The 22,814-nt window shown below is 45.4% G+C and overlaps 1 long non-coding RNA gene across 1 annotated transcript; it reads right to left on the reverse strand.

The window, feature by feature from the left end:
- Positions 1-22,220: 22,220 nt before the first annotated feature.
- On the reverse strand, positions 22,221-22,612 carry LOC309531891. Its single transcript, XR_014219511.1, has 2 exons — positions 22,324-22,612; positions 22,221-22,282 (listed from the first exon to the last, which is right to left on the reverse strand). It is a non-coding gene; the product is annotated as an uncharacterized lncRNA (long non-coding RNA).
- Positions 22,613-22,814: the final 202 nt, after the last annotated feature.

Below are 22,814 nucleotides of genomic sequence, written 5' to 3' on the forward strand. Positions count from 1 at the left end.
AGGAAATAAACAACTATCTGACTTTTAGAAGACATGTGAAAGCAGCCCTGTTTAGGGAAGTTTTTAATGACTGAAGTTTTATTCTGTTTTTAATGTTCTGTTGGAAGCCGCCCAGAGTGGCTGGGGAAACCCAATCAGATGGGCGGGGTAGAAATAATAAATTATTATTATTATGAAGGCAGCCTATTATTATTATTATTATTATTATTATTATTATTATTATTACTACTACTACTACTATTGAGAGAAAATCTCCAGGTGCACAGAAATGTACTTTGTTAGTTGTATTACAATATGACTTAGTTTTCCTATAGTCATACTATGTCAATCATTAAAAAACCAAAACTAAAGCATTACAAACTATTTGCATAATTTAAATGCAGACCGTTTGTATATTTGGAAATATTGAAGCAGAAATGCAAAGCTCAGTGACAGCCAATAATTATATGCTGCATCTTTTCTTTAGAAATGCATAGCAATGCAATGCTATGGAACATTTCAATATTTGCAATTACTGAACAGAGATAAGAAACCCACAATGATCACTTAGGGAATTACTACCAAAAGAAAACACCATTTTGGCTACTTGTTAAGGAAACAAGAAAAATTTGCCTCTTAAACACAAGGAATCTTAGCCACCCATCACCATGAAAGGGTTGATATTCTTTCCCCTTGCATTAATTCACCACTGAGTATAGCCTGGCCAGGACTTGTTGTTGGACCTGGTTTGTGATTTGATCCTGTCCTGCTTTTCCTTAGGACGTCCCTATTTTCATTGGAGAAATGTTGGAGGGTATGGTAGCAAAGATGGGACCTACAGTTCCCTTTGCTGCCAGCACTTTTGGATATGTCTGCCATCCATCAGCACAGCTGAATCGGGAAGAATGCACATTGGTTTAGTTGCCTTTGCTCAATCCTCTTTGCAAATGGTTTTGTTGTTGTTTAGTCATGTCCGACTCTTCGTGACCCCATGGACCAGAGCATGCCAGGCACTCCTGTCTTCCAGTGCCTCCCGCAGTTTGGTCAAACTCATGCTGGTAGCTTCGAGAACACTGTCCAGCCATCTCTGTCCAGCCATCACTGACAAGACAGAAGTACTGTTTTTGGGGGACAGGAGGCGGGCAGGTGTGGAGGATTCCCTGGTCCTGAATGGGGTAACTGTGCCCCTGAAGGACCAGGTGTGCAGCCTGGGAGTCATTTTGGACTCACAACTGTCCATGGAGGCACAGGTCAAATCTGTGTCCAGGGCAGCTGTTTACCAGCTCCATCTGGTACGTAGGCTGAGACCCTATCTGCCTGCGGACTGTCTCGCCAGAGTGGTGCATGCTCTGGTTATCTCCCGCTTGGACTACTGCAATGCACTCTACGTGGGGCTACCTTTGAAGGTGACTCGGAAACTACAACTAATCCAGAATGCGGCAGCTAGACTGGTGACTGGGAGCGGCCGCCGAGACCATGTAACACCGGTCTTGAAAGACCTGCATTGGCTCCCAGTACGTTTCCGAGCACAATTCAAAGTGTTGGTGCTGACCTTTAAAGCCCTAAACGGCCTCGGTCCAGTATACCTGAAGGAGCGTCTCCACCCCCATCATTCTGCCCGGACGCTGAGGTCCAGCGCCGAGGGCCTTGTGGCGGTTCCCTCATTGCAAGAAGCAAAGCTACAGGGAGCCAGGCAGAGGGCCTTCTCGGTAGTGGCGCCCGCCCTGTGGAACGCCCTTCCAGCAGATGTCAAAGCGATAAACAACTACCTGACATTCAGGAGACATCTTAAGGCAGCCCTGTTCAGGGAAGTTTTTAACGTGTGATATTTTATTGTATTTTTGGTTTTTATGGAAGCCACCCAGAGTGGCTGGGGAGGCCCAGCCAGATGGGCGGGGTATAAATAATAAATTATTATTATTATTGTTATTGTTGTTGTAGTAGTAGTAGTAGTAGTAGTTGTAGTAGTTGTTGTTGTTGTTGTTGTTGTTGTTGTTGTCATCTCGTTCTCTGTCATCCCCTTCTCCTTGTGCCCTCCATCGTTCCCAACATCAGGGTCTTTTCCAGGGAGTCTTCTCTTCTCATGAGGTGGCCAAAGTATTGGACCCTCAGCTTCAGGATCTGTCCTTCCAGTGAGCACTCAGGTCTGATTTCCTTCAGAATGGATAGGTTTGATCTTCTTGGAGTCCATGGGACTCTCAAGAGTCTCCTCCAGCACCATAATTCAAAAGCATCAATTCTTCTTTATGGTCCAGCTCTTACTTCCATACATCACTACTGGGAAAACCATAGCTTTAACTATACAGACCTTTGTCGGCAAGGTGATGTAATGGTTTTGCATTCTGTTAATTCAGGAGCATGAAATATTGCTGAACGGGTATCCGTCAATTTCTGTCTCTGCGTTTGGAAATGTTCCTTAAATCGCCACTTCCGGATTTTGGCCCTGCTGCACTATTTATGACTGCAAACAAGAACGTCAACAGAGAGCAGTGCGGCATTTGAACACTTGATGTCACTCCAAGGCCACATTATTAGCAGCAAGGTGCTTCCTGCAGAGTTGCCAAAGGATCCAACTCATAATGTCAGAACTAGCGCTCCGCGTAGCAAAATGTCCCCATGGGGAATTTTTTTTAAAAATTCTGTTTTGATTTAGCATTAAAGAAAGAAAAAGAAACCTGCTCTTCCACTTCTGGTTCAGACACAAAGTTTCCAAAATATTTAGCAGCCAGTTTTAGCCACTTTGAATCAGTAGGGATAGATTTTATACAGATTATACCAAAAAAAGGTTTAAAATTGCAATGTAATTTCCACAAGATACATACAACAAATATTTCATTTAAGAAAATATAATTCAGCATGCTGTTTTCATGCACCCCCCAAAAATCAGGTAGTCATTTACTTGTTTAAGATGCTGCTGTTTTGAACAATCACCACACAAAGTGATGTACAATCTTTAAAATTCATAACCGTTAATGCCACAACGAAATCCACCAATTTTATCCACCGAAAGGACAGACCATGATTTTAATCCCTAAATGTTCTTTTCTGCATTCATTTATACCGCAAGAACTTTAGCTCATTTTGAGTACTGTCCATTTTAAATCTCCTGTTGCTGTAATGCCATTATATACAGCAATCGTACAGCAATGTTTGGAATACTTTGTATGGATACCGCAGCTCAATGAAAGTATATCATGGAGCCATGAAAGTGGCAGAAAAGAAACTAAAATGACCAGAAGGGACAAAAAGAGAAAAGGAGTTGGAACTGACCAGAGAGTATGGTGGTGGGCTTCCTTGTATTGGGAGATATGCTGTATTTTTTCTCTCCCCCCCTCATAATACTAGAAATCAGAGATATGCAGTGACTCCGATCAGCAGCAGATTCAGGATGATACATGCAAGAAGGAAGCAGTTCTTTACAAAGTACTTAACTTGCCACAAGATGTGGAGATCGCTACACTCTTTAGATGGCTTTAATATGCTTCGGGCAAGTTCATGCAGCATATGCCAGCCAAAAGTGATCCACCGTGATATTTAAATGGAATCGCTATGAACTGCCTCTGTGTACAGTATCTATACTGTATAGCAGGAACCAGAACCGGCCCACTCATGAGGCAAGACGAGTTGACCGCCTCAGGTGGCAGGATGTACGGGGGCAGATTTTCATGTCCCCCTTGTTCCAATGTTTCTTCTTCCCTGGTGGGGAGGGTAGGAAAAAGTGCTTCTGGCTACATTCATTCACCGTAAGTGGATAACTACGTCTTGTTCCATGAGTTGCAGCATTTTCTATTTCCATTTATAGCAAGTACTTAAAACAGAAATGTTTGGCTTCCCACTTTATCTTTATGGCTTAGGCTCAGTGGCGGCAGCTGTCCGCTGTTTCTCGTAGGGAGAAGATCTATCAGGGCCATCTTACCCATAGGCCCTAGGGGTGCAGGGCACCCAGGCACAAGGGGCTCATAGCTGTCCACTTACAGATTTGAAAATAAGGGACCAGCAGCCAAAATAAGGGATTTTCTGGGCACAGGTATGTTCAACTTCTGAGCCAAAGACAGAAAGCCCAGCCAGCAGCCGAACGAAGCCTTAAGCGGTGGTTCCCACAGTGCAGCAACCCGGCAAAGGGGATGCAGCAAGGAAACCACCGTCCGTCACCTCTTCGCTGGGAAGCGCTGAGCAAAGAATAACAGTTTGAAGCTCCGGATACTCCTTTTTGGCCCCATTTGATCCTTTATTCTTTATTCTGATTTTCTATAATATGGACTCTTTTTGACTGCTATTGAGACTTGTATAAAACAATTGTTGTGCACTGGTATTTCATGTACCTTTGTACTATATCACTGTGTATTTGAAACTCATTATTTCTGTACTTAAACGTTGTATCCAAACTTACCATTACTTTAAATCTATCGTACTTACATGGTGTGTTTAATTTACTACTAGCTTCAAACTGTTATTCTTAGCAGAATATACACGTTTTTCTTTTCAACTCTTGAGTAGGAATTATTCCTTATATTGAAACTTTTGGCCAGAGTTCTTGATATATCCTTCTCAGGGGCGCCAGGCCGAGAGTCTGGGGATTGAGAGTTAAGTAAGGGGAAGAGCCCTTCTGTTGGTTGGGGGCGACCGAGTCAGCGAGATGCTGAGGCGGCCGGCAGGCTCCGCCCTCCTGTGCACCTGGGACTGGGCAACCGGGGGAAGGTACCGGGCGGATCTTTGCACCCCGGCACCGCATATGCTTAAGACAGCCCTGAAATCTACACAACTCTTGTTCTGCTGTAACAGACTAATACAGCTGCTGCTCTCGAAGTTTTTATCCTTTAAGCCACCCAGCTGAAGATTTTGAGCTTTTTCTTTTTTTCCTCTTCCCTCCAGCAACATCCATCTTTAGGGTCCCCTCCTACTGTTAGCATTGATCTACAGGGGAAATAGAAAACATGGCCGTGTTGTTATATACCCGGTTTCAATTTCTGCTGCAATGATTGAGTGTACATACAGAATCTTTGAAACATGGTCACTCTAACTTATTTTGTCTTCCTGTCAATAGCACGACACTTGTTCAAATAATGGGTCGATAGCAGCTGATCTTTTTATGTTAAACTGCCATGGAATTGCCTCTCTTATTAGAGATGCAGTTTTTCTCCTGACAATGTTTAACTCAAGAATTTTTGGAAGGGAAATGGGGAGGAAGGGATTGGTTAGGTGCAAATTATTATCATCGTTATTTTAAAAGAGGAACGCGTCCACAGAAAGAAATATAGACATATATTTATCCTTAAAGTGGATAAATGTTGTGTGTCACAAGGGCACACAACACTGTGAATTTTAAGGGGGCAGATCCATGCTTGGAAGTCCCAGTTACTGGCAAAGGATCTCTGAAACAAAGGTTCTCTCACATGTTGCATTGAAACATTCACAAATCCGAGGTCATACATACCTGTCCAGCCAGCGATATGGTCATGATGAATCCATCTCTTTCTAGGTGTAAAACAGGGTTGTTTTGTAGGATGAGACATGTTTTTCTCTAAAAATACATAATAGAGGTGGAAGGATCACAACTTTCTTCTATCTGTTGTGCGACATCACAGAATATCATGGAACTTTTAGTTTGGGTTTGGCTACGGCTATTTCAGAAACAACTGTCAAACCCTTTCTTTCATTATCTTGAAAAGTCATCGTTCCATATGCGCTGCTTAATTTTATTACTATTTCTGTTGAACCATGTACTTGGAGACTGGAGCAGAATTAAAGGTATAAGAGATAATAACTGTCTGGGGGCAGCCCAAGAGAACACATGTTTAAGGAGAGTGATTTTCTGTCATTTTCTGTTTGCTCCCAATTCTAGTTTTCCCATTAAAAAAAAATTAATCCTCAAGTTTAAAATATTGGGTGAAATATGGAAGGTAATCTGAAAGAACTGCTTTCAAGAACCGCAGGATTAATGACAGAACATGAGTTTATACATGTAAATTTGGCGGGACATTCCCAGGCAGGGATTGAGGAAGAATTTCTTTGATTTGCACTTTTATGCAAACTTGCCTAATTCACATTTCTCAAATGAACAAGTGAACCAAAATATAGCTCTCTTTCAACACTTGCAGGTCTCTGAATTTTGTGATGCAGTTCTTTCATGTATGCACAAAATGCATATATCTGGGGAAATAATATTCAGAACTACATTACCTTAGTAAAAATTGCTTTTAATAAAATGCATATTAGGCAAAATTGCATACAGAGGAGCATATATTAGGAGAAACGTGCTTTTTAAAAAATCACAAATTGATGCAAAAATTCAATGAACTAAAGAATGGGAAAATGAGAAATGCAGAGAAACTAAAACTGGTAACATCAATCTATACCCCCAGATAAGGGATTGCAGACTCAGCTACCTATTCTAAAATAATGATGCACAGTAATGAATTCCAGTCAAGCACTAAAAGAGTTTGCGAAGGATGAACTGGAACATTAAGTATTTTTTATAATTCCAACAATATGCACGATACAAAATATAAGCTTTAAAAAAAGCTCAACAACTTTTGTGTCCGGATTTTCACTTTCTCAAATATGGCAACCCTAATATATGATAAAAGATAAATGTTACTGGTCCTATAAAGCCAACTATAAACATCACTGGTCTTCAAATAATCAAATGAAGTCAGATATACGATGTCAGAAGTCAACTCTCAAATGCTATCAGTTGTCAAATTTCACATCGTTCCATATGCTAAATAGGTGTCAAATAAAATGCCACGTGTCAATCATCAAATAGCCTCAAATACCAAATAACGATTTCACTGGATGTCAGATATTGACACCAAACACCAGATACTGAATTTTCAAATGGAGATTTCACCGTAGAATCGGCAGCGGATAATTTTCAGGAGGCAAAATAGCCCTGGCTGTAGAAGGCATGTGCATGTCTTGCCTGAGCTTCACAATGACCCTCTGCTTTGCTTATCCAAACTATGGTCAATCTGGGAGGCACTTGACTTCACAAACCATTTGCAGGCTCCAAGACATCTTGTCCCACGCATGCTCTGCACAAACAAGCCTTTGTCTCTCCTGAGCATTTAAGAGCTCTTGCTCCCAATGAAGAACCTCTTGTGCCAGACAAGTACTCTCTCAAGACGCAGCTGAAACCATGATTCCTTCCCATTTGCCTAATGAAAAAGAAACACAGGATGTGGCCCAACATATTTCCCTTTATCTTGCCTTTGGCTTTCTGTTCTATGCTTCTCTTTGGGTGACGATATCCAACTAAGGCGTACTCCTAGGAGACCCACTGAAATTGGTGTGGACCATGGATATTGAATACTCTCCAATACTTATCTGAAGAAAATAGGGACGTTCTATTCCATAATAATAATAATTTTACTATTTATACCCCACCCATCTGACTAGATTGCCCCAGTCACTCTGGGTGGCTTCCAACATATATAAAAATATAATAAAACATTTAAAAAAATCCCTATACAGGGCTGCCTTCAAATGGCTACGGGGATGGATAATTCCAGACCCTCCAACATTTCTCCAATGAAAATGGAAACATTCCGGGATAAAATCAGAAACTGGGACGGCTTCTGTAAATCCAGGACTGTCCCTGGAAAATAGGGCAACTTGGAGGGTCTGTACTGAACAAAACAGCTGCATACCCTCCAACAATTCCCTGATGAAAATAGGGACTTATTCAACAACAACAACAACAACAACAACAACAACAATTATATTATTCATGCCCTGCCCCAGCCACTCTGGGTGGCTTCCAAAATATATTAAAAAAGAATAAAACATTAAGAAACATTAAGAAACCTATACAGGGTTGCCTTCACATGTCTTCTTAAGTTAATATTCTAAATATAAGATAGTTACTTATCTCCTTGGCTCGAGATGTAAGTACAAACTGTGTCAATGGAGTTTGTTTTCTGCCTTGGATAAGCTTGCTTCTTCCTTGATTTCACTCCACCAATACCTCAGAGTTGCCTCTAAATCCAGAGCAGAATTCTCCTGCATTATTTGTTATGCTGTTGTTCATACTATATTACTGGTTTTTTTAAATTGTGTTATTGTTATGAAACTGCTTTGTCCTTTTCAAAAAACCACAACACAAAAAATGGATAAAAATGAATAAATCTCTCCATCTCCCACTGCTATTTTTTTCTAGAAAAAGAGGTGCCACAACTCACCTTGAACGCTTCCCTCATTCTCTTAGGATGGCAATGGCACCCACTTGAGATATGCTGGAACCGTGTTCCAGCTGAAAAAAAAAAAGCCTTGCCTTCTCCCATGTTGGGTTGTCTGCCTTTACCCACACACCCCTGACACGTTCATTCAATTAAACACTTATTTTAATTAAATTTAAAATGGGGGATGGAAGAGAGAAGTAGGTTGTCATATCCCAAGGACTACCCAGTCAATATTCTGCACAGCTAGATTCTGTTCCTTCCTTAAAGCAGCATAAATGCAGTTTCACTGCTGCTTTCTACGTATTCACCTTTGGAATATACATTTGCCAAATGTCTTCTGTCTTGCATGTGTGGATACAGTGGTAAAAGGTAAAGGTAAAGGGACCCCTGACCATTAGGTCCGGTCGTGACCGACTCTGGGCTTGCGGCGCTCATCTCGCTTTATTGGCTGAGGGAGTCGGTGTACAGCTTCCAGGTCATGTGGCCAGCATGACTAAGCCACTTCTGGCGAACCAGAGCAGCGCACGGAAACGCCATTTACCTTCCCGCCAGAGTGGTACCTATTTATCTGCTTGCACTTTGACATGCTTTTGAACTGCTAGGTTGGCAGGAGCAGGGACCGAGCAACGGGAGCTTACCCCATCACGGGGATTCGAACCGCCAACCTTCTGATCGGCAAGTCCTAGGCTCTGTGGTTTAACCCACAGCGCCACCCAGCAGCATAAATGCAGTTTCGCTGCTGCTGCTTTCTATGTATTCACCTTTGAAATATACATTTGCCAAATGTCTTCCGTCATACACGTGTGGATGTATTCAACAGAGACCAAACCAAAATGATCTCTCTTCCCCATTCACAGGCAGCAAGACAGGGAGCATTTTGACCAATTTTTGGCGAATTTGTGTTGGCAACAGCATCCCCCCCCCTCCAGAAGCCCCCCATCAGGGCAGTGCTACATCATTGTGTAATGTCACTGCTAGGAGCGTTTGGGAGAAGAAATGGGGGCCAGGAAAAACGTCACCATCAACCTTCAGCAGTAGATGCTAAATCCTTCTACAACATCACCCCCACCTCCTAACTTTTGCTGGAGTTTGGCTCCTCCAAACCACAAAAAGCAAACTGAAGCTTGTTCCCTGAGAACCTACAGCTTAATACGCATCTGGACCATTTTGTAGCATACTCTAAGCATCCCATTTTGAGTCTGCCATGTTTTGGGGCATGACCGTGTCCTTGCCCACCTCTCATCCCCCATCTTCTGGCACCCCCAAGAGACTGGCCTCTATCCCTCCCTTTTTCTCTTACCCAGACCCCATCGGTTGGTAACCCACAGCGTCCTCACACCTATTCCTTAGAACAATTCTGACACTCCTCCTCCCACCGCCACCCAGACTTTGGCCCTCGTAGAGATGGTGACATAACAGCGGGAAAGTAGAAACCCCTCCAACCCAAAGTCTCACTGATTATCCCAACAGTCGGTCTCTCCAGCGTCATTGGGGGAGGATATTCCTAATTAACCGTCAGACAAAGGAGCAAGGAGCTGGGGTCCAGGAATCCTGGGGTTTGGCCACCGCTGCTCATGCGTGCAAGCTGCTTCTTGGCTCCGTGGTCAGCCTGGTTCCATGCAGACACCTCCACCCATCCCAGTCCACCCCCCCCCTTGCAACCCTCCTACCTCTCAGGCATGTGGATTTTATGAATGAAACTTTCTGACAGTTATGGCTTTGGCAGGATCCCATTCATTCCGCCAGGGAATGTGTGACCATCAGCCTTCATTAGAGGCTTCTTCCAGTCAGCTGAGAGCTCATTAACTTAAAGTGGCCTCTTGTTTTAAAAACTCTGAGGCAGAGGTTGGGGGCTCCGAGAAGGGGGAGGTGGGCCGGGGGCCGAGGGTCCATTGTTCCACATGCCACCGCTCCTGTGAGATTAGGTGCCCTTGGAGGCGTGTGAGAGAGGCTAAAACAACTTTAATTAGTTATTTTCAAAGATTTCTTTCCCCTTTCCCTCCCCCCCCTTTGTGTATATCAGAGAGGGGGGGGTTCTTTCTGTGGTAGTTTTTTCTGCATGAAAGCATTTCTTGTTATTATGCTTAAGTCGAGGTCCTTCGCCTTTGTCTCCCTCCCAACAATAGGAGTTGGTCAAAAGCTTCTTCCTAAATTCCTGGAGATCTGCTGAAAGAGAAGGGCCATGAGGCTGGAGATCCTTTTGGTACTGATGCCTTTTCAAAGGCTGCTGGGGGTGGAGTGCGGTGCCAAAATATTTTTTAAAAAACTTTAAAAGCTGGACGGTTGGCTGAGGCCCCCACTGTGAACACTGGCCAATATGGTACTTTATGGAGATAAGAGGGGTGACATAGATTGCACCCAAACAAGGAAGTAGATAATGCATACTTTGGTCCATGGACTCAATGATGGCTGTTTTCCCACTTTGCTTGGTAGTCATGTACAATGTAAAAGCACAAAGTCTCAGGGAAAGCAAAAAGACACTCCTAGGAGCTGCAACCTCCTCCTTGTGGAAAGTGCTTTCAGGGCACTTCTGTTGTGCCAAATCAATACTGAAATGAATGAACATTGCCCAAGCACAAACACGGCTTATACAAGATGCTACTTAGCTGGTCCCATCACCTCCTGGCAAATAGAAGGGGAAGAAATGGAGGCAGTGACAGATTTTACTTTCTTGGGCTCCATAATCACTGAAGATGGTGACAGCAGCCACGAAATTAAAAGGTCAAATCCAAACATGAGTGGGGCCAAGGGTAGGGTTACCAGACGTTCCAAGATTTGCAAATTTGTCCCCGGACAAATTCCGTCCCTGGAACGTCCCCAGATTTGCAAATCTGTCCCCGGGAAACACTGCAGTGGCAGCCTCAGCAGCCCGGAGCCAGCCTGGTAGCGCAGTTGGCTCTGGCTGGCTTCAGGACCTGCTATCTCAGAAGCCAGAACAGCAAGAGGGATCGCTGCACAGTGAAAGCAGCAATCCCTCTTGCTGTTCTGGCTTCTGGGATAGCTGCGCAGCCTGCATTCACTCCATAAGACGCACACACATTTCCCCTTACTTTTTAGGAGGGAAAAAGTGAGTCTTATAGAGCAAAAAAATACGTACTCTTACTTTATCTATCATATGTTGAACTAATAAATTTGTGAATGTTTATTCAAAACCTGCCAAAGCGTCCAGTTCGTTTTGTTGTCTTTTTAAATACAGTGGTACCCTCGGGTTAAGAAATTAATTCATTCTGGAGGTACCATATTTTTCGCCCCATAGGACGCACTGGCCCATAGGACGCATCAAGTTTTTTTGGGGGGAAATAAAGGGGGGGAAATTATTTTCCCCCCAGGCGCTTGTGGGGCCGGCAGCGGGGAGAAGCACTCTTCTCCCCGCAGCCCGCCTTCAGATCAGGTCCGGGGACAGCGGGGAGACGCGCTGCGCCTCTCAGCTGTCCCCGGAGCTTGTGGGGCAGGCAGCAGGGAGAATAATAATAATAATAATAATAATAATAATAATAATAAATTTTATTTATATCCCGCCCTCCCCAGCCGAAGCCGGGCTCAGGGCGGCTAACAACAATCAAATAATCAGTCAAATAATCACACAATCTAAAAATATTTCATTATAAAAATTAATTAAATCAAATTGATGGCAACCAATTAAGCAAAATTCTGTGCAGGTTGCCAGAGGAGGGAGTCAGGCTGCGCCCTGACCAAAGGCCTGGCAGAACAACTCTGTCTTGCAGGCCCTGCGGAAAGATGTCAGGTCCCGCAGGGCCCTAGTCTCTTGTGACAGAGCATTCCACCAGTTTGGAGCCGCAGCCGAGAAGGCCCTGGCTCTAGTTGAGGCCAGCCTAACCTCTCTGAGGCCTGGGACCTTGAGGATGTTATTATTTGCAGACCGTAGGTTTCTCTGTGGGGCATACCAGGAGAGGCGGTCCCGTAGGTACGAGGGTCCTAGGCCGTATAGGGCTTTAAAGGTTAAAACCAGCACCTTAAACCTGATCCTGTACTCCACCGGGAGCCAGTGCAGCTGGTATAGTACCGGATGAATGTGCTCTCGCAGCGAAGACCCCATAAGGAGTCTCGCCGCGGCATTCTGCACCCGCTGGAGTTTCTGGGTCAGTCTCAAGGGCAGCCCCACGTAGAGCGAGTTACAATAATCCAGTCTGGAGGTGACCGTCGCATGGATCACAGTGGCTAGGTCAGGACGAGAGAGATAAGGGGCCAACTGCTTAGCTTGGCGGAGATGAAAAAATGCCGCCTTTGTTATAGCTGTAATCTGCGCCTCCATAGAGAGGGAGGTATCGAAGATTACACCCAAACTCTTAACGGCCGGTGCTGGCACTAATTGCACCCCCGCAAGAGATGGGAGTTGCCCGCTCGATCCCCTATCGTCCCACCCCAGCCAGAGGACCTCTGTCTTCGAAGGATTTAACTTCAACCAGCTCCCACGTAACCATCCAGCCACAGCTTCCAGACATCTGGTCAGTGTGTCTGGGGCCGAGTCAGGATGGCCATCCATCAACAGATAGAGTTGGGTGTCATCAGCATACTGATGGCAACCCAGCCCAAAACTCCGGACAAGCTGGGCGAGGGGGCGCATAAAGATGTTAAAAAGCATCGGGGAGAGAATTGCACCCTGAGGCACTCCACACACCAAGGAGTGGCGTGATGACAATTCCCCCCCAAGCGCCACCCTCTGTCCCCGACCAGAGAGAAACGAGCGCAGCCACTGAAGGACTGTGCCCTGGATCCCCATGTCGGCAAGGCAGTGGTCCAGGAGTTCGTGATCGACCATGTCAAAGGCTGCTGACAGATCTAGAAGAATCAGCAGCCCCGACCCGCCTCGATCCAGCTGCCTGCAGAGATCATCTGTTAGGGCGACCAGAGCCGTCTCGGTCCCATGACCAGCGCGGAAGCCGGACTGGAATGGATCCAGAGCAGATGTTTCATCCAGAAACCTACCAAGCTGTTCAGCAACCGCTCTCTCAATCACCTTACCCAGGAATGGAAGATTCGAGACCGGGCGGTAATTGGATAGATCTGAGGGATCTAATGATGTTTTCTTTAAGAGCGGACGCACCACCGCCTCCTTCAGTTCCCCTGGGAATATCCCGGTGCCAAGGGACAAATTGATGATATCCCCCAGGGGGCCCCGCACCTCGTCTGGACACGCTCTAATCAGCCATGACGGGCACGGGTCAAGAGGACAGGTGGTGGGCTTTCCAGCTTGGAGGAATCTGTCCACATCGGCTGGAGATATCCGGTCAAAGTGGTCCAATACTGGACCCGAGGACAGTCGAGGGGCCTCCAGTTCCTTTATTGTATCCAAATTGGCAGGGAGGTCATGGCGGAGCAACAGGACCTTCTCCGCAAAAAAGCTCGCAAATGCCTCACAGCTGTGTGTCAGATTGTTATTTAAATTTGGCTGTCCTTCAAGGGACGTTAAAGACCAAATTATACTAAATAATTGCGCCGGGCGAGAGCTAGCGGATGCAATGGAGGCCGAGAAGTAAGACTTCTTAGCGGCCTTCACTGCCATCTCATAGGTTTTCATAAAAACCCTATAAGATGTTCTTGAGGCTCCGTCACGGGCACCCCGCCATACTCGCTCTAGCCGTCTGAGGTCCCGCTTCATTTTCCGAAGCTCCTCGGTAAACCAGGGAGCCCGGTTTCTGCGGGGTCGCAGAGGGCGCTTAGGTGCGATCTCATCGATGGCTGCCAGGAGCTGGGTATTCCAGCCCTCAACAAGCTCAGTCAATGAGTCGCCAGGGGGTACTGCAAGGCTTGACGGAATCTATCCGGGTCCATCAGCCTCTGCAGGCGAGCCCAAATCAGCTCGCCACCTAAGCAGGGTGGGGGTGGAAAGTCAATCCTGGCTTTCAGAGCGTAGTGATCAGACCATGGCACCTTCATCGAAGGAGACATGATCACATCTATACCGGCGCCAAAGATCAAATCCAGCGTGTGGCCTGCTTGATGTGTGGGGCCCGAAACAAACTGGGAGAGCCCTAGTGTCGCCATGGAAGACACCAGGTCCAGAGCCTGTGAGGAGGGAGTGGCATCAGCATGGAAGTTGAAGTCTCCCAATACCAATAGGTTAGGGAACTCCAAGGCCCAGCCGGCCACCGCCTCCAGCAGACCTGACAGGGTGGCTGCTGGTGCGCTAGGTGGCCGGTACACCAGCCAGACAGCCAAGCTCTCCTCGGAGCCCCACACTAGGCCAACACATTCAATGCCGGGGATTGATGGCGATGGTAGAGCCCTGAAAGAACAATCTTCCCGGATTAATACTGCCACCCCTCCCCCCCGGCCCACAGTCCGTGACTGGTGGAGGACGGAGAAACCCGGGGCGCCATCTCTCGTAAGGTAACAGTTACCCCTTCGCGCACCCAGGTCTCCGTCACACAAGCCAGGTCGACTCCCTGCGAGATAAAGAAATCTCGCAGGGTAGCGGTTTTATTGCCTATAGACCTGGCATTGCACAACACCAGTGAAGGAGGTGAGTAATCCTTGCTCACCCTACCCTCGTCTCTCGGGATGGGGCGCAGATTGGAAGGGGTATGAGCATATCCGTATCTCGATCCCCTTCGCCTATAACATCTGCCCCCACCGCCATACCTCCCTCGCCCCTCCACGGTAGCAATCCCAAGCCTCATACTAACCTTCATTTACAAAATAGAAAACAAAACAACCAAAAACAATTATGCCCAAACAAAACCAATCCCCACCCCACTCAATGTTCAACCCCCAAAACAAAACAAGACGGAACAAACAAAAATACATAGATAAAAACCACCATTCACAGTGGTACAACAAAGTAAACAATAAAAGCACCTTTAAAGCACCTTAAAATATATATAAACATCTTTAACATTTGCAGCAGATAATGAAATAATATAATATTATAAAAAACAACAACCCCCATTTAAGGTGCTGCAAATTAAAAGCAATTAAAACAATTAAAACTACTTTGTCCATTGCTGCCGGTAGCTGCTCTGTCCTCTAAACTGTAATGGTAGTGCAGGCTCCGCCCCCCTAGGCCGGATGGAGTTGGCAGGAGAGGGAGCGGTCCTCCCAACACTCACAAAGCAGCAACAGCAGTTGTGTCCCGGAGGCCTCTCCCAGGCCTCTTATGCTGTGGCGATGAGTGCAGGCCCCGCCCCCCTAGGCCAGATGGAGTTGGCAGGAGAGGGAGCGCTCTTCTCCCCACCGCCCGCCTTCAGATCAGGTCTGGGGACAGCGGGGAGACGCGCTGCGCCACCCAGCTGTTCCCAGAGCTTGCGAGGCCGGCAGCGGGGAGAAGCGCTCTTCTCCCCGCCGCCCACCTTCAGATCAGGTCCGGGGACAGCGGGAAGACGCGCTGCGCCTCCCCACTGTCCCCGGAGCTTGGAGGGCTGGCGGCGGGGTCCCCCCACCGTCAGCCTCCAAACCACTTCGGGAGACAGCAGGATGGCGGCGTTCCGCCTCCCTCTGTGGGGCTGGTGCTGGGGCTCTCCTGAAGCCTGGAGAGCGAGAGGGGTCGGTGCGCACCGACCCCTCTTGCTCTCCAGGCTTCAACGAAAGTCTGCATTCGCCCCATAGGATGCACACACATTTCCCCTTCATTTTTGTAGGGGAAAAAGTACGTCCTATAGGGCGAAAAATACGGTATGTTCTTTTTTTAAAAAAATAATATTTATTAATTTTCAACCGTTTAAACACAACAAAACAGAAAGACAAAAAAAGAAAGAACAAAAAAAGAAGAAAAAGAAAAACAAAACTAACAAAGCAAGACACCAACCATTTCAAACACAAAACAATTTCAATGTCTTATCTTTCATTCCCTTATTTCCACGACCTCCTCACACCTCCATTTTTGTTTTCCACTTCTATTAATTATTTCAGCAATTCCTTTCCATCTTCCTCTGTTTTCTATCCTATAATTATCTTAACATGTTCTAGCCTTATTTTTCCTTTAATACACTGTTAATCTATTTATACTTGATTCCTTATAGCATTTCTACTAAAGCCATGTAACTTCATTCCAACATTTTTCTAACATTCATTATTTTTACAGCATTTCTATAAATAGTCTTAAACTTTTTCCAGTCTTCTTCCACCAACTCTTCTCCCTGGTCTCGGATTTCTGCCAGTCGTTTCCGCCAATTCCATATAGTCCATCAACTTCATCTGCCATTCTTCCCGAATGGATAAATCTTGTGTCTTCCAGTACTTCACAATGAGTATTCTTGCTGCTATTGTTGCATACATGAAACAAATTCTATCCTTTAACACCAATTGGCCGACCATGCCCAGGAGAAAGGCCTCTGGTTTCTTCAAAAGGGTATATTTAAATACCTTTTTCATTTCGTTATGAATCATCTCCCAGAGTGTCTTAATCCTTGGGCATGTCCACCAAAGGTGAACTCTAATCCTCAAATTTGTCTGTTTTTCTTTAAGTTCAGTCATAGCAAGCGTCAACTTATGTTCATCAAATTGCCTCTGTAGGGCTGGGGCTCTCTTTCTCTTTCTCTCCAGTTGTGTTACTTTACCTTCAGCAGCAACAGCTTTTTCCCTGACTTCCTCCACAGTTTGCCATATCAAAATAGGTTCTTGTATCAATTTCTGGGTGGTTTCTGTATTGGTATTATTTATACTTTCTGTGTTTAAGTTAGTTTTAGTAACTGAAACATCCACTTTCGTATTTATCATGTCCATTTTCCTGTGAAGCTGATCCAATGAGTCATTTATCTTATATAATGCAGCCACTAAAGCCTCTTCTGTCGACATTCCTCTTGATTTTAAATATACTAGTACAAAGACAGCAACAGAAAGAGCAGGAGGGCCTAATAATAGATCTCTCCTGGATTGTTACCAAGTCCTCCCAGACCTTAATGTTTTGTCAGCAGTTGACTGGTCTGTTTTTCCTCTTCCATTTACCATAACACTTAAAAGATTCAAGGTCAGTCCCAGAGTCTCACGGTTTTTAACTTGCAGCTGGAAATTCCCCTAGTCCAGCTCTTGTAAAGCAACTGGTTTCAAAGGCTTCCACTAGGGGGAAACAGTTTCTATTTGTAATAGTCAATAGTATCCTCTTTTAAACAATCCAAAATTAGTTTCAAATTAGTTTCAATTTTCAGTTACTTTTACTCCTTTTTAAAGCAGCCGGAGACAGTAGAAACAATGTATTTCTCTTATTTAACTAGCTGTCAATGAACGTTCTAAACACTGTCAATGAACATTCCAAAAGACGTCAGTCCTACTAGCAGACCGTTTCCAGGGTCAGAGTGGCGGTGTTTTAAGTCTCTTCGCTCTCTCCCGCAGGCATACTCAATCCGCAACTTCCCCCTCTCTTCTCCTGCCTCCAAGAGGGGGTTTAATGTTCTTTACCGTTGGAAATTTGATCTTTTACAAAAGACCTTCCAGGACTCCAGCTTGCAACTTCATTGCCTCAGTCTATTTACAAAAGGGGAAGGCAGACTTCCTGTTTTGAACCTCCCCGTTATGGTACCAAATTAAGCATTTAGAGATCCAATTCTTCCGCTTCAGCTCTACTCACGGGTAGTTACTTTAAAGTCAAATTGTCCACAGGAAAAGGTCAGTGCTCTCCGGCAACAGCTATGCAGCTTCGCTCCGTGGAAGAAGCAGGCGATTCGATGCACCGCGCCGCTCACCCCACGTCGCTCCGGAGCCCCAAAAACCGGGGTTCCCCATGAGTGGGGGAGGCACAAAAGGTGCCCGCCGAATCCCACGTTCACAGGCTTCTCCTGCCTGTGATTTTAACGGGTCTCCGCCTTTGCCGTGGCGGCCAGACCCAAATTCCCACGGAGCGGATTCCTCCCGGTCAGAGGAATTCCGCCATTACCGGAGGCGCATCCCCGGAAGTCCTGGAGGTCTGTTCTTAACCTGAAACTGTTCTTAACCTGAAGGACCACTTTAGCTAATGGGGCCACCACGCCACAGCATCACGATTTCTGTTCTCATCCTGAAGCAAAGTTCTTAACCTGAGGTACTATTTCTGGGTTAGCGGAGTCTGTAACCTGAAGCATCTGTAACCTGAAGCGTCTGTAACTCCAGGTACCTCCGTATGTGGGAAAAGTTCCTAACATCAGAGAACTTTGCCCAGCCAGAGGAGCACAGTGCAGGAAATATTCAATGACAGGACATTTTGTTATCGTGCGTCATACCCAGGAGGTGCAAGAAATAACTATGGTAATAGAAAGCTATTTTCCCTTAGGCTCTATATTTTATAAAGGCCCTAGCCCAGCCTGGGCTTGAGAGTGAATCTTTTTGTGGAGGAATTGTTAATTTCAAAATAGTTTCAGGTGTTAATACCAAGGATTCAGGAGCCCTTCAGACCTGTATAAAGCAGAAACTGTTTTACACAGCCCAGGGGGTACCCTCCACTGTCTCGGATGCTTTGACATACATGGAAGTGACAAAGAGAAGCGGTTTGTGCTCATTGTGTATATGATATGAGGTCATAACCTGAAGTCTCATCATTGAGGGGAGTAGCTGTCAGATAGGGAAGACAGAAAACAGCGGGATGAATGGAAGACGTGTTTGAAGACACAGGATGTTGCTTTAAGACCTGATGCCAAGCCATATCACGTACAAACAGACCATACAGTTCCCATTTGGTTGCTCTGGAGATGTAAAGAGTGGAGAGATGTGGAATAATTTAAGCCAATTGACAATCCAAACTTGTGTTCACCAATGGTCACCAGGAAACAAAATGGGAGAATAGGCATCAGTGCACATTTTTTTTAAAAGCTTAATGAAGCCGTAGTCAGAGACAAATATTTATTTCCAGTACTGTATTAGATGACCTTTTCCCCAAACAAACAAGTGCCAAAGTATTTTCCAAATTAGATGCCTAAAGAAGCTTTTGACAAATGCCCTTGACAAACAGGAATGCTAAATTGATTGCACTTATCACAACGTTTGGGAGATTTTGTTTTTAGGGTTTGCCATGCGGAATCACAAGCGCTTGCAAGTTTTTTCAAAGGGAGACGACAGAACTCCTTTGAGACATAAAAGGAGACATTGGCTCCATGGGCAATATATTAATATGTGGTGCATCAGTGGAAGACAACGACAAAACCCTCATTTTAAATTGGCTCTATGGATCTGGACTGTGAGCTAAACAATAAGTGTGTGTTTTTGATTATTTTTAATATTAATGCATAGCACTTGCAGTAACCTTTCCCTACCCGAGACCCCTCCAGATTGTGCTATCTGGGACTTATAGGAGTTACAGTGGAACAGTCTCTCTTGGGAGGTTGTGGACTCTCCTTCCCTGGAGATTTTTAAGCAAAGGTTGGGTGGCCATCTGTCATGTATATTCTAGTTGAAATTCCTGCATTGCAGGGGGTTGGACTAGATGACCCTAGGGGTCCCTTCCAACTCTACAATTCTACGTCTCTATGAATGGTTCATCACTGCAGATGGTGACAGCAGCCACGAAATTAAAAGATGCCTGCTTCTTGGGAGAAAAGCAATGACAAACCTAGACAGCATCTTAAAAAGCAGAGACATCACCTTGCCAACAAAGGTCCGTATAGTCAAAGCTATGGTTTTCCCAGTAGTGATGTATGGAAGTGAGGGCTGGACCATAAAGAAGGCTGATTGCCGAAGAATGGATGCTTTTGAAATCTGGTGCTGGAGGAGACTCTTGAGAATCCCATGGACTGCAGGAAGATCAAACCTATCCATTCTGAAGGAAATCAGCCCCGAGTGCTCACTGGAAGGACAGATCCTGAAGCTGAGGCTCCAATACTTTGGTCACCTCAAGAGAAGAGAAGACTCCCTGGAAAAGACCCTGATGTTGGGAAAGATGGAGGGCACAACGAGAAGGGGACGACAGAGGACAAGATGGTTGGACAGTGTTCTTGAAGCTGCTAGCATGAGTTTGACCAAACTGCGGGAGGCAGTGGAAGACAGGAATGCCTGGTGTGCTCTGGTCCATGGGGTCACGAAGAGTCGGACACGACTAAACAACTAAACAACAACAACAACAACAACAACAACAATGAACGGTTAGTGGTGATGCAAATAGTTACAGATCAGATCATGCACTTCTACACCTTTTGTTGTCATCTGGAAGCACATGGAAGCACCAGAAACAACCCTCTGCAAGGCTACATCTTCCTCCTCTCCTTATTATGATTAAACAAACTAATAGGCCGCTTCATGGCATTAAGCCATTGCAAGTTGAAAACAGAATAAAACGCAAAATAAAAATAAAAATCAAGCTCTAAAAAAAAACAAAAAACCAAAACCATCCATACAAACTCCAAAAAAAAGGAGGCGAAATAATTGGAGCTAATCAGCATTTCAGTGGAAAAAAAAAAGGGGGGGGAGGATTCAGACTGAGGAAATGTCATGGGAAGAAAGAGTTCAACGTCTTGTCCCAAAGCACCACTTCCCTGATCTTCAAAGTAGCCTTGCGGAGCTGCTAATTGGTTAAACAAAAACTGTGGGAGAGCCTAATCACATTATCGTCCACATCATATCTAATGGGCAAAGCGAAGAGGGTGGACAGGGAAGGGCATGGCAAGGAGGCCGGAGGGCAACTAATGCTGCAAAAGGCAGGAGCCTCAGGTGTTGTGCCAGTGAACACCTGAAACGTCATATTGGAAGCATAGGGCACAGGAATGGAGAACAACAGGGTGATACAGAAGGGGGGGGCATGTCTTCTTCACCTCCTTCTTCGCTACAATATATCCATTTATTTCCAATTTTCAATGTCAAAAGGGACTAAAATCTATAAAATTCATAGAAAATCAACGTGCCAATTTGCTCAATTTCTCTAGGACTCCATGACACCTCCCCTGTCCTCCATAATCCCTCAAGCAAGGCGTCAAGACCCTAATCCTGTCAAATCACTCTGCCAAGCCTTTCCTCCGGGCAAGGCCAGGTGGCAGAACATGCATACATGGACCATTGTCTTCTCATCAGGTTCTCAGGATGTGCTTATCTGCGCATATCTCCAGCTCTGCATATTCCCCCCTCCCTCCTCCATATGTTAATCCTGTGTGACCCAACCTCTTCTTAATGTATTCATGATGTAATCTGTGTAACCCAACCTCTTCTTAATGTATTCATGGTGTAACTGGGATGTATTTTGCACTGTATTCTGGGACATGGAGGGAAGTTTCAAAAGTTCATGTTACCCCTTTCTCGGGGTTCAATCTCGTCTTGAACCTGTTGCGCAATAAACTTGGATCTTCTGCAGTTTGCTCCTGTCTCCGGCTGAGCTCATTTTCTTCCGCAGGTACCCGCGGACTTAGTCCGATGAGCTGGGTGGCAGAGTAGCCCCGCACCCAGATTTTACCGTAACAAGGGAAAACACTGGAAGGCTGCCATTGTTTGAGGAACAGTGCCTGGATCCCGATGAATAAATTGATGAACACATTGTGTCAATACCAGAGGAGAAGGCAAGTGTGGCTATCTTTGATCACTGGCTATCTCCAAACCCCATTTGCTTAGCTGAACAGTTGTGGCAAATCCTGCTTCCAGATCTCACCTGCACATCCATCCTAGGGATACCAGGGCTGGATCTAGACACACTAAAAAAACACCAAAAAACGCTTCAGGAAAACACGTTGTAAAACTCATAATGGAAAATCACATTGCCGAAGCATCAAACTCTACAGTGCCACCTGGTGCCACGGTGTTATAACACATTTAAAACACCTTTTTTTACTAATGTAGCTGAGTCCCAGGTAAACATGGGTTTGCAAACGTGTAGTTCCATCCTGATGAAGCAGCGTAATTGCATCGCTTTATTCACTGATTGTGTTTATATCCCACCTTCTTCTCCAAGGAGCTCAAAGTGATGTACGCAGTTCTCCCACCCCTCGTTTCACCTCCAGAACAACCCTACGAGGGAGGTTAGGCTGAGAGTAAGCGATTAGCCCATGGTCACCCAACGAGATTCAGGGCTGAGTGGGGTCTCCCAGGTCCTTGTTCAGCACTCTTAACCACTATGCCACACTGTCTTCTGCAAACGCGCTGCTCCTTTTGCATTTTCTGCTCCATCCCAGAAGGCACTGCAGAAGTGCATCCTAATAATAATAATAATAATAATAATAATAATAATAATAATATCTTTATTGTCATTGCCCCCTCTCAGGGACAACGAAATTACTTGGCTGCTCCATCCACCCAGGTAGGGCACTCCACACAAAATCAAAACAACTATAAAAACACTAATTAAAACAATACAGTATAATACAGCAAGGAAGATTAGATGACTTTCAAAGTCCAGGCTTCCCATTCAGGGCCAAAATCGCTCTGGAGAAGAAGCTGTTCTTAAGACGGCTCGTTCTTGTCTTCATCGTCCTGTATCTCCGTCCTGACGGCAAGAGCTCGAAGAGACAGTGACCAGGATGCGATGGATCTTTTACTATGTCCAGTGCCTTCCTATGGCACCTTGTGGCATAAATCTGCTCTAAGGTGGAGAGTGGGCAGCCAACAATGCTCTCTGCTGCATTAACAACTCTGCACAACCCCAACCTGTCCCGGGTAGTACAGCTTCCGTACCACACACATAAGCCATAAGTGAGCACGCTCTCAATGGCACAGTGATAGAAGGCAAGCAGCAGTTTCTGCGGAAGATGGTTTTTCCTTAGAATTATGCTGTGAAAATGGATGTGGGCCAGAGGCAGGGCACACATGCAGAAGATG

The sequence above is a fragment of the Podarcis vaucheri genome, assembly GCF_965113315.1.
Source record: "Podarcis vaucheri genome assembly, chromosome: 5".
Classification (NCBI taxonomy): Eukaryota; Metazoa; Chordata; class Lepidosauria; order Squamata; family Lacertidae; genus Podarcis; species Podarcis vaucheri.